Consider the following 12,600-nt stretch of genomic DNA (forward strand, 5'->3'; position numbering starts at 1 on the left):
GACCTGACTTGGCTGCCCAATATTCCAGAAGGGAGGCAGCTTAGAGCAGTGATTTGGCCTTTGGTGCTGCTGGGCCTTGAACTGTCCTCCCCTGTGGCCCTGTCAGCACTGCTGCTCTGAACACCTCCCACTTACCCTGATCCCTCCTGCCCCTGGTAGAGGTTCCCAGGAAAGGGATGACTGAACAGAGGACACGCAGACATCACTTTCAACAGTGAAGGTTAAATACCTAAGGCTGGAGCAGTTCAGTTATCACCAGCTGGCTCTTTGGGTAGGAGAGTCCCTGCACACTGCCTGGAACAGGCTCTTTTCATTTTCCTTCATTTTCCTGATCTGGGGTCAGGGTGGCAAATGGCATAGTCTTGTGGTTCTAGCTCCGTGAGCAGTGAAGTCCTGAAAGTTGTTTACTAACCAGGTGGGTCTGCTGTTCTCTGAGGTGTCCGTTCAGATCCTCTGGACTGCAGGGGCCTTTCTTTCCCCAGGGCCACTCCAGCTTTCTGCCCCTTGCTGAGTCTAGAATCTCATCTTTCAATTATTTCCTCACATCAAATTCAATTTTAAGGCTGAGGACCTTTCTTTGCCAGAGGCACACACATTCCCCCTTGGCCTCAAGTCACTGAGGGTTTAGGTGTAGCAGGTCTGCCCACAGCCCCAGCATCACCTGGGGGTCTACAATTCTGCCTCCGACCACTTGTGCCTCTTCTGTCCCACCCTAAAGGAAGAACAACTCAATCCTCATGGGGAGGAGAGCCACATGCTGCGGATGGTCAAGGCACTCAATTGGGAGAAGCTGGTGGATCACCTGGTGCCCGCCTTCCAGGAGGGCAACCTCATGTATATCAGCATCTTTGTAACATACTGGGTCTTCACCACCACTGAGCAGGTCCTAGACTGGTTGTTCCACAGGTAAGAGCCAGCCCCATCCCTGACCACTTGACTGCCCTGCCCCCAACTTGCTTGTGTCTCAGAAATGTCATTTCACCCACTGGCCTCGTGTTCCTCCTTGGGACGGGGAGTGGTTAAAGAAAAACACTTCAAGGTTGATTATAAGGTCTAACTGGGAGAATCCATGGAAAGTGCTTCCCAGAGCCTGACTCAGTGGACAGGGTGGCTGGAGCGGCAGTGCTGTTCCTAGGCAGGACTTTCCTCTTCCCAATGAAGAAGCTCTCAGTCTCTCCCCTTTACTTATCCCAGTTTTCTCATTTCTAAAGGAGGTTTGAGACCTTTTCAGTGCCTCCAACCTTGGTGTGGTCAAAGTAGGGATCTTTGTAGGCCAACAGAGGGTCCAGACTCACCTTAGGTCTGAGACGGTGCTGCTTAGGACTCATTGCTTCACCAAAGAGTGTCTATTAGTTGCAGACACTTTCTGAAGCATGTAGCTCCATGGAGTGAACAAAGTGGACAGATTTTCCTGCTCTTCTGGGTTCTATTAGAGTTGGAACTGCAGGCAGTAACACGAGTCATCTTAAGCAGGGGTTGTACTTAGTAAGTTAGCTGAGACACACTCACGGTCTCCCCTAGATATGGACGTAAACGCCATGTCAGTGGCAGGCAGGACATATGCCTTGAAATGAAAAAGTGAGTGCACTTTGGGAGAGGGGGAGGGGCTTTCCTCACCTGAGACCAGTGTGGGGAGTTGGGTGGTCGGTGGCAGGGAAGGGCTGGGCAGAACACTGGGCCCCACTCATTCTATGATCCCCCTGGAGGGCTGAGTCTAGAGGCTTCCCCCTCCAGTTGGAAAGGAGTCAAAGGAAGCTGTGGGTGGGGTCCTGAGGTACTGGCTGCAGAGGACCCTGGGAGCTCATTGTCAGTCTCTGAGAGAATCCTTTCCTACCACAGCACCAAGACCCCAAAACATCATTTCATGCAAATCCATGATAGGAGGTGGTTAGGAGCCTGCTCCAAATCTGCCTTGGACCTCAGTCCTGTCTGCCTCTTGCACGGATGGCAGGGCCAGCTGTGCCCCTATCATTAAGGAGGGCAGTGTCAGTGGGAAGAGGAGACACGTGACACATGGCAGAAGATGAGGCAGCCCCTCAGGCCAGAAGTTACTGGGTGGGGGCCAGGAGGGCCCAGGACAGAAGGACAGACCCTGTCCTCTCATTACTCACATATTTTTTTTTTTTTTTTTCAGGGATCAGATTAAAGACCACTGACAAGTTTATTGTACAAAGTCATAGTATTTGTACAATTCCAAACAATGCTCTATTTAGCAAATAGGACCTAGCAACACTATAATTAAAAACTTGGCAAACACTACGCACATTGATCTTAACATGTACCTACACAATGAGGAACAAGAAATCACCACCTCCTTTCACTGACTTCTTTCTGAGCCATATATTCCCAAGCCAACTGCAAACATTTCTGATTAAAGCAGTCATTTCAAGTATCCCAGCATGTTTTATGCTGGCTAATACTCCAACATGCTCCCCTTTTATTTTATAGCAAGGTGACTGCCTGTCTTAGGTTGTCTTTCTCTGAAGATCTTACCCATCATGGACTACCAGTTAAGCACCTGCTGGGGGGAGGGGGTTGTTGCTGTCTTAATATTGCTTGAGATGCTCATTACTCACATATTGATGACACTTCTACTGTGTGTTAGTGCCAGGCTAATAACAAACGAGTCAAAACTCTTCCCTGTCCTTATGGGCTTTATGTTCCAGTGGGAGGGTCCCTGTGGGCAGTGTGGAAGAAAGGCCATTTTCTGCCTCTACTGCCCACCCACCTGCCCTCAGCTTCCTCTCCTCCCTCCTGAGCACCTGGTTGAACCAGTACTCTGAAGATTTCCTACAACCTGCAGACTCTCCCTGCCTCAAGCTGCTGGTGGCCCATGGCCAGGTGCATTTACCTGGCTCTGCCCTGGAGCACCAGGCCATAGTTCTCTTTCAGAGAGGAGTCATCCTGAACCCTTTGAGGCAGACACCCTGTGCTCAGGGTGGTAGCACAAGAGCTTGTAGGGTGGGGGCCAGGACTGGACCACATAGACAGGACCTACCAGAGATTGCCCTTGGGCCAGGAGCAAGGAGGAGCCTTAGACAAGTCACCTGGGAGACTGCAGTCTGGGAACACCTTTTCCGGCTGGATATTGCCCTTGAGATTGTGAGATCTTCTCTGTATTTGAAAGACACTTAGAGCAATTCATAGTGTGGGACCTACCTCTTCTCCAGTTCCTTTGTCAGCTCCAGAGCTGCAAATGCCTCCAGTGCAACCTGTGTCACCAATTCCACCACCTGCAGCAAACACAGGGGTGGTTCCAGAGGTTGATTTGGCTCCATTGCCACCTCTACTGCCAGCTACTGAGTTTGCACCAGCGCTTGCTCTGGAAGTAGTTCCTGATGTATTACTTGTTGTAGCACCTACTCCTGAGTTGAAGGTGGCTCTAACACCACCACAACAGCCACCCAAAATGTTAGGATCCATGTCTGTCCTGAAACAAGACCATCATATATGTCATCAACTGGAGCACCTTCTCAGGAGGTAGAGGCAGCTACATCACAATCAGCACATGTTCCAGAGCCTGGGTCTCCAACAATGCACCAGATGCAGTGCAAGAGGCAAGCCCAGTTCCACCTACCTTGCGACCTGGAGGTAGAGCCTGCTCCTTCAGCATCAGAAGCACCAGCTTTAGTGCTTGAAGAAGCTTTGATGCCACCTCCACTGCTCCCTATGGAGGTAGCACAAATAGCCACTCTGAAAGTAGAGCCACATGCTGCCAGACTGGAGGAGGTCACATCACCATCTGCATCACAAATTCCTGAGCTGGAGGCAGTCCCACCACCACCTCCAGTGCCACCTGCAGTCTATGTCAGTATGCATTCTGGAACTACAGCCTGTTTACTCACCTTCAGTAGCACCAGCTCTTGAGGGGAACGATTGTCTGGCAGCATCACCAGAGCCACTGCCAGAACTAAAGTCAGCAGCAGGGCAGGTTACAACATAAGAACCTTCCTGCCCTTGGCCTGAGACCTCAGACCACCAGCTGAGTGAGGAGAAGGCTAACCTCCTGGCTTTCTCTCCTCAGCTAGTGGCAGAGCAGTTGACATGGATGGATGTGATGAATAGTTGTGATCAGCAGGGTGAATCTGGGCAGATCTTCCTTCCAGGATCTGCCACCCCAGCCTTAGCATCCTCTGATCCAGAATCTTAGGATCTTGTTCCAAAGCCTGGCTACACTCCCAGCATTGTAACCTGAGCAAGTTTATTAATCCTTAAAACTGCACTTCCCCTCTCTAGAGAGGAGCTATAGAACACTAAACATACCTGCCATACACACCAACTGTGAAGATCACATGAGAGCAAAGAAATAGAAAGCCTGAGGAGGCTTGGCCATTGAGGGTTGAAGGGAGCTCACTGAGGTGCAATCAGCTCCACGGGTGGCCCGCTCTGTTCTGGGGTCTCCATAACATTGACACTAATAAGACCCTGATGTGCACTGGATCCTTTGACAGTCACCCAAAACCTCTGCCCACCCAGGGACCCAGTACCTGACTGCTAGCAGGCCCAGGGGGCATTATCAGGAGGGACCATGGTACCATCTGAGCCTGTGGAGGCATGAGGCACCTCCCATGCTGAAGTTCATGAGAGGGACTTGAAAGTGCAGCTTTCTCTTCCCCAATAGGCTTGTGCTCTGGGTCACTTGAGTGTTAGGGCCCCTCAGGGACAGAAAACACCCCTTGTCCTCACCACTGGACCCTGACCTTGGCCTTTAGGGCCTGCATTATCTGAGCTGCATGGATGTGGGACCTGCTGACATCTCCTCTTCCCAGGAGCTGTTCAAGAAGGTGGTGCCCTATCACTGGGCACCACGTGGTCCCAGCACAACAAATAGGACAAGGAGTATATATAAACCCCCATCTGTGACATCATCACCCAGTTCAACCAGTGTAACCAACTGTGTCATCACAGCCTGCCTTGGGGACCAGAGTATGGTGGCCCTGGACAGGTCCAGGGTGGTGGATTACTGGATCAAGGTGGCCAGGGTATGCTCAAGGGGCCCTCTCTGGAGTCCTGGAGCCCTTCTGTGATCTTATTGGCTCTCAGTCCTGCAGGTCCTCTCTGGCCTATAGCACAGCCTTACACTATCTTCACCTATCACTGAGGCTACTGTCTCAGGTTGAGTGTGGTTGTCCCTCTCTGGGTTCACAGCATGCCCTCAGGATCTCCCTGTGTGTTTGTCTCATCCTAGAGGAGAGATGTCAGCTGAGGGGCTGAAGCTGGAGCAGGGGGGCACTCAGACCACATCTCACTGCTCATTCTTTCTCCCTTCCCAGGAGTGCCAAATCCTCAAAAACTTCTCATTCTATGCCATCTTCTCTCCTCTTGAAAGCCATTCAATTCACTGTCTTAAGACATGGGAGGAAGTTTCCAGATGGGCAGGGTACTCCTGGGACACCAAGTTGGACCAGGGACCTTGTGGGGGCTGGACATTGCCCTTCGGGGAGCCTAGGAGGCAGTGGCTCCTGGGCAAGGACCAGGTGGCATGCAGCTTTAGGTTGATGAGATCAAATGTTCTACCTCAGCACTGGTTCCCGTCACTGTCAGTTAGAGTTGAACCAAATGGGAGCATGTTAAGTGTTTACTTCTCAGCACCACTCTCTGTCCATTGAAATCTACACATCAGAACCAGCTACTCAGCTCCAAAGTCCCATGATGTCCTGTAGCACTCAGAGCTCCCAGTTTCAGTACCACCCACCCAGGCAGCCCAAGTCCCAGGTGGCTAAATTAAAATGGATTAACCTTTATACACTCCTACCCACTCCCACCCTTCTCCTTCCTTCTTGCCTTCCCCCAGGGACAGCTTCCACCTCTTTCAGATGTTGTCTGCCATTTTCTCACAGAGTTGGGAGTTGATCACCAAGGTAAAGAGGAGGCTGGAGGGTCAGGGCTCAGGTGGTGGGGATGTTAGTTTTTCACTGAAAGTTTCTTTGAAAACATCCGTCTGGCCTTTCTGGTTGAAGATGTAGAGGGATATGCTTGATTCATGGGCAGGTGAAGGGTCATGTAGGGCAGTAGGCTTGTAGTTCTTGGGTTCAGTGGAAGTGGCTGGGATGTTCCAGGAGGAGATGATGAACTGGCAGGATGAGAAGTCTCCATCTGAGTGGGAGGGCCTCATAACTGCCTTGTTACTAATGATATGTGTGCCAGAGAGCTACGAGAAATATATGGAAGACAGGAAACCATGGCTGTCCTTCCTGACCATAACCGGAAGCTTCTACATTAAAGTGGAAGCAAAATTTCAATGCCCAGTGCTCCTGGCAGCTCCCACCTTACCTGGATAATCAGACCTGGCACCTTGGAGACACATTCCTGAGTGCATGCTGGGACTTGTCTGCACACAGAATATTCTAAGTGGACCCCTGGAGAGGGGATGCCCTTGGTATGGCTTCAGGCAGAATTTGGGGTCTCCACTCCTCTTGGCTGGGGCTGGCAGGAGCTGCTTACCTGAGCATCCAGAGAAATCCCATCCTCAAGCTCCATGGTTGGGATGACACAAGGCCCCAAACTACACTCAGAGGCCAAGAAAACCAGACACCAGTTACTGGTGGTCTGTAGTGGGGTGAGGTCAGCTCAGATGTGACCACTGTCTGAAGGGAACAGATGGTGTCCTCTGAAGCACCTGAGTGAATCAGTCCAAGTTGATATCCTCTTGGGGCTCTGTGTCCTCATGTGGAAAGGAGGCATGACCATCTAGTGTTGCCACCCTCACAGTGAGATGACAAGGCTCAAGGCAGAAAAGGAACATGGTTGAGCATTCTCATGACTCTGAGGGGTAAAGCATAATGGCCAGAGCACCCTTGGTGCTAGCATGCAACACTAAGGCCTCTGGACTCCCAATGAGGGGGTTTAGGTCTCTGTCCTTTCAACGGAGATAAACAGGTTCAGGGAGGCCAGTCTGCTTGTACAAGATCATGCAGGGGACATCAGGCATATGATGGCAGCAGATTTCCAACTTCCCACTTGATCCAAGTGTCCAAGACCACAGGGACAATATTTGAGGGATGGAGGGCCCCACTGACCTAGTCCTCAACCCTGGCAGGAGGAGATCTGCAAGTTCGCAACCTTGGAGTTGAAACCCACAAGAGCCCAGAAGAAGGTGCAGCAGCTGAAGAAGGTGAGTGTGCCTGAGGCCGGGAGCGTCAGGGAGGAGTGGCCCCAAAGTTAACATGGGGCCTTCCTCTAGCCCATCCCTCTTGGCCCCTACACCTGGAAAAGCCTCCCTTCAATGTCCCTGGAAACTTTAGGCCCATGAGCTGTGGGAATCCTGGGGGACTAGTTGCAGCCAGTCAGGGTAAGAATCTGGAAGAGCTGACACAGAGTGGATTGGATAAGGGAGGAATTAAACTTGGTGACTTTAGAAAACCCAGTGCTGGAAGGTGACTGCAAAGGAGTTTGTGGTCCTTGGAGTCTGGAAGGGGAACATAGGGAGTGAGAGTTAAGTGTCTGACACTGACCAGGGAAGGCTGTGTGGTCCTAGGAGTCTGAGATTGAGAAGTTTTCAGGGCATGGTCTGGGGCACATCTCAGAGTCTGTGCTCATCCCCACCCAGCCCACTCAGAGTCTGTGCTCATTCCTACCCAGTGCCACAGGGTGTTATCTGGGGCATTGTCCCATGCCTGAGGACATTTCTCACTCAGTTTTTGGTGGTGGGCCATGCAATGCAGGAGTATCTAGAAGTAAGTGAGTCTGGGGGCAGGGGCAGGGTGGGAAAGAGACCCAGAGGCTTGGGAGAAGAGGCCACTCCCTGAGCCCTGAACTCTCACCAGTGGGCATACAGGGTCTCCTGAAACCACACAACCTCCTGGAAGCTGGAGTGCCATGAACGTTTTGAAAATGAATAAAGGAGGCTTGTCCAAGGGCCCATCTCTTCATTGTCATCAGAGGCTGGGGCTAGAAGTTCTCTCTGTCTCCACTCTTGGTCTCCACACCTGGTGCCCATTGCCTGCCTGGTTCCATCCCTAGTCTGGGATGCCCTGTTTATGTTGAACCCTGCATTAATGCAGTGTGACATGGGCTCAAGGGCTATGGGTATGGCAATGGATGGGGGCCCTTCATGATGGATGTAAACTCTCCCTTCCAGGGGAGGACGGTCAATTTTGACAAAAGGAGGAAGATAAGCAGCTGTGGCCATCACTGCTGAGGTGGTGTTGGAATGGGGTGTAGGATGGAAAACAGACCTTCCTGGGAAGGACACCCCCAGGCAACATGCAGCTTCCTCTTAGTTTGATGGGGAGATTTTAAGGAGAAAAGACAGGGCCAAAGCCTTCTTCTGAACGGTGGGGGATATACTTGGATGAAAGACACCTTCATGGGGGATCAGCTGTATGAACTCAGCTCTGAGGGCAGGTAGAGACTGGAAGGGAGTGGAGATGTTAGGGACCCACAGGAGCAAAACAGCCACTGCCCCCCTTCCCACCTTGCAAGCACACCCAGGCCTCGGCAGTGACTATTCCTTTCCTCTGGCTCCAGGAATACCAGATGATCACTGAGCTCCAGCAGCTCCAGGCAGGCTGCTGCTATGACTCTCTTATGACCAATGAGCAATTTGGGGCCTGGTTTGGAGACATGAAGCAGCTCAGCAAGAAATATAGGTGAGGCCAACACAGCATCAGGTCACGGTAGCTGTGGGATCACCATTGAGGTTCCTGGGTCATCATAGGATCTGTTGCCTGAGGAAAGCTGGGGTACCCAAATGCCAGCTGCTGTGCAGACAGTGGGAAGGAAACCTGAGGTGTGGCTCCTGAGACTCTACAGCTGCCACTCTGCCCTGCAGCTACCACCTGTTTTGTAAGCTGGAGCCCCCATCCCACTTGGCCAGTAAGAACTTTAAGGACAAACACCACCTGGAAGGCATCAAGCCTTTGGAATGAAGAGTGAGTTCCCCATCAAGGATGGGCAAAGGTGGGCTGGTTCAGGGCTCATGGAAGCTTAGGCTAAGTATGGTCTTGGGGGGCCTGACAATTTAGCCCAGGGATCCCAGCTCCACTCCGAACCAAGCCTGTGAGTTGGGTGAGTTGTCCCATCCCTATGCCTGTTTCCTCTTCTGTGAAATGGGGTGATGCTGCATGATCTCTAAGGGAGTCAGAGTCCCTGTCTACTATGAATGGAATGACCACTTAGCAGGGTGGTAGCAGGGGAGAAGTTTGCTTGCATTCCAGGGGAGGACCCCAAGGTAAGCCGACCTATCCATCCAGCTGCCAGGCCCCTGACACTGAGTCCAGTGGTAGCAGCACCCCCTACTTCAGTGTCCAGCTCCAGTGTGGCCCTGACTTCTGCAGCAGGAATGCAGTTAACTCACCTGACACACATGAGGCCAGCTTGTCAAGCTCTAAGGTGAAAATCCACCTGGACCATGTCCCAGAGTCCCCAAGATGGCCATGAAATGATGGTGAGTGCCCATCTCATCCCATGTCAGCCCTTGCCCTGACCCTTCTTCTCCTGTGCCTGCTTGGCCTTCTCTGGGTCCACAAATAGGTCAAGAATTGTTGACTCCTACAGAATTTCTAGACACTCCTAGAGATTCTAGAGCCACCCTAGGGTGCCCCAAGGCACCAGACCTTCTGCTGATCTTGCTGTCACCCACAGTTGGGGCAGTCAACCTCTGCATCAACACAGAACTCCTCTGTTATCACATCAACATCTAGAGGAATGTCCTCCTCCTTCTCCACCATCAAACTCTGGGCCAGATGTTTCATCCCCAGGTGCCACAACCCATGGCCACCCTATAAGTGGCATGTGATTGACTATTGCATTGTCCATGTTAGCCTGGAGGACAATGGCCAGCAGTACAAAAGCATCATGGTGAGCTGGGTGTGAAGCTATCCCCTGGGGCCCATCACTGGACACATAAGAAATGACATGTTCCCTCTTTGCTATCCTGGAGCGGACTTCCCAGTTGTTGGGGATGGACAGACAGCCACCTCAAGAGACAGGAAGAGTGTGAGCTTGATGACAGTCAGGGCTCAGATGGTGGGCATAGGGGCTGAGCCTGGCATGCTGAGGAAGGCCTGGCAAAGGATCTCTGAGGCAGCCCTAAAGAGAAGAATGGAGGGGACAGCCTGCCAGACCCAAGGGGCACATGTGTTTGACCTGCTTGAAGGAACAGCCTGGAGGCCAGGGTGATGGAGCAGAGGTCAAGGGGAAGAGTTGAAGTCAGAGAGGTTTTGGGAGCTGGGTCACATCAGGCCCTGTGAGCTGATGGATGAAGCTTGACTTTTCTCATAGGGGGAGATGGAAGTCACTGGCGGGTCAGAGAAGAACAGGGACAGCAGGTGATGTTTGGCTTCAAAAAGGAGATTGGACCTGTGGATGGAGACATAGGCCAGTGACGGGCTGATGCCATGACCCAGAAGGGATTATGGGTTCTTTCTCAGGCTGGTGGCCAAAAAGGTGTGAACAGGAGTCAGATCCTGGAAGGGATGTATAGATGGAGCCACCCCAGCATCCACTGCACAGAGGCTGGCTGAGCTGCCATGTTACACACCCTCCCTGGGCTGCACTTCTCTTGTAGAAAGGGGCAGGTGTGGTTTTACTAAGCTGTCATTTGTTGAATCCTTGACCTGAGCCCTTCCTGTAGCTAGGCCCTCATGGTCAAGGCAACTGCACCTGGACCTTGCTGACCACAGCTGCATCCTGGAGCCTGGGGCAGTCCTGGTGTGTTGTGGGTTGTTATCCAGCCCCTCCTCCTCTCTGGCATCTGAGCTTAGACTAGATGTTGTGTGATCTGACTGGGAAGTGTCCTGGAGAGGCAGGTCAGGGCAGGGGCACTTCCTGAGGGCAAGCCACCTCCTGTGATTGAGAGGCAGGAGGCAACTGAGTGAGGCCCAGAATTCACTCCTTAGTCCCCACCCTCTGCCTCATGGTCACCCTTTGTCCCCAGGGCCCTGGGAGTCCATAGCAGATGTGCAGGCTGAGGACCCAGAGGACATATTTCAGCCTACAGGGCAGGGGTTTGGACCCACAGTGGGAAACTACCAGAAGACAGAAGTTCTTGTAGGAGGTGGTCTGAGGAATGTTTGGAAAGACCCACCTCATTCCACGGAGGTGTCCCCAGGGGAAGAAGAGAAGACAGTGAGGGAGCTTTAGACCCAGGCCTGACCAGAGGTGGTTACATAGGGCTTCTGGCAGCTGCGCTCTGGGGGAACCAGCTTCAGAACCCATGCCCTGAGGGCCTGTCCCTTGACCCACCACAGGTGACCAACCAGGAAATGGCTCCAGCTGTGATCTGCAAGGCCATGGAAGAACACAACCTGGATGGGGACAAGCCAGAGGACTACAAGCTGGTGCAAATCATTTCACAGGATCAAAGTAAGCCAGGGAGTGAGTTGGAGAGGGCAGTGGTGGAAGAGGTGGACCTGAACACCAGGTCCCCAGCCTGAAGGTTAGAGGCCATCTGGCCCCAGTGTACCTGACAGCAGGTGGGGTGGGCACCTTGTCCACAAACCAGACTGCCCAGAGCAGGCCTCAGTACCCTCAGCCTCTTCTCCCTTCCTTCTCCTTCTTCCTTGTGTACCCTTCCCCGAACATGAACCAGATTTTGGGAAACCAAGTTCAAAGCTAACAACATTGAGTACCCAGTGAATAGGCTTTTTGCATTGGATCATGAGAAAGATGCCCAAGCAGAGGGGCTCAACTTGAAAGGCATCCTCTGGGCAGGAAGGCATGACTGCACCATGACTGGTGCACACAAGCACCAAACAGGCTACAGGCCATACCTTTATGATAGTGACAACTAGACCAAATCTTGATCCCCTTTGGAGGCTCTAGGGAGCTGATTCATTATTCTAGAAAGTGGGAAAGGAAATAATCCAGAAGAACAGCACAGACCCAGAGCCAGGCGTCCTGGACTCTGAACCCTTAGATAGGATCCTCAAGCATCTGGGCTGGCTTGTCATACCCAAAGGGGAGAGAAAATTAACCAAGGTATGCACACATGGTATGTCTGTGCACAATAAAGTTAACTGGATTCTGGTCAGTGAGCTAATCACCCTCTCCCAGCCATTAGCCCAGGCAAATTAAAATGATTCCCACCATTCCTAGAAGTTGGTTCTAAATCTTCTCTTGTCTTTTCAATGGGAAATGGGAGCTGTGAGGTATGAAATAGAGCAGAAGGATCCATCCTACAGAACGGGAAGGCTGAGGATTGGATAGGTTGAGAAAGGAGATGAGTAGCCACACCACTGAGGCTGGAGCAGGAGTTCAGCCCAGTGTTTATGTCTTGCTGACCGTAGGCCAGGAAGAAAGGAGAAAGATGGGATCAGTGTAAATCCTTGCTGGGTGTCAGGCACTGTGTGGTCATGGAGGTCTTCAGGAACCCTGCTCGGGAGGTCTGGGCCAAGGCTGCCCTTCACGGGGCCCCAGAGTATTGTCCTGGGTAGTGCTGGATTTGGGAGCTGTGCACTGTGCTCCAGAAATCCAATTTCAGCTCTGAGATCCTGAGTTGTGAAGGCATTAGGGAATGTGGTGAGGGGGGAAATAGATGACCTCTTATCAGCAGCTCTGTTCTGAGTTTGGCAGTTATGAGTCACAAGTCACTTTTTTTTCTTCTTTATTTTCTTTTAAATGTTACATTAAAAAAATATGAGGTCCCCATATATCTCC

The 12,600-nt window shown here is 51.9% G+C and overlaps 1 long non-coding RNA gene across 1 annotated transcript; it reads left to right on the forward strand.

The window, feature by feature from the left end:
* The first annotated feature begins 776 nt into the window (after positions 1 to 776).
* On the forward strand, positions 777 to 9,295 carry LOC131274853 (uncharacterized). Its single transcript, XR_009182179.1, has 5 exons — positions 777 to 906; positions 7,040 to 7,114; positions 8,470 to 8,591; positions 8,774 to 8,873; positions 9,195 to 9,295. It is a non-coding gene; the product is annotated as an uncharacterized lncRNA (long non-coding RNA).
* The last annotated feature ends 3,305 nt before the right edge of the window (positions 9,296 to 12,600 follow it).

Source organism: Dasypus novemcinctus, chromosome 21 (assembly GCF_030445035.2).
Source record: "Dasypus novemcinctus isolate mDasNov1 chromosome 21, mDasNov1.1.hap2, whole genome shotgun sequence".
NCBI lineage: Eukaryota > Metazoa > Chordata > Mammalia > Cingulata > Dasypodidae > Dasypus > Dasypus novemcinctus.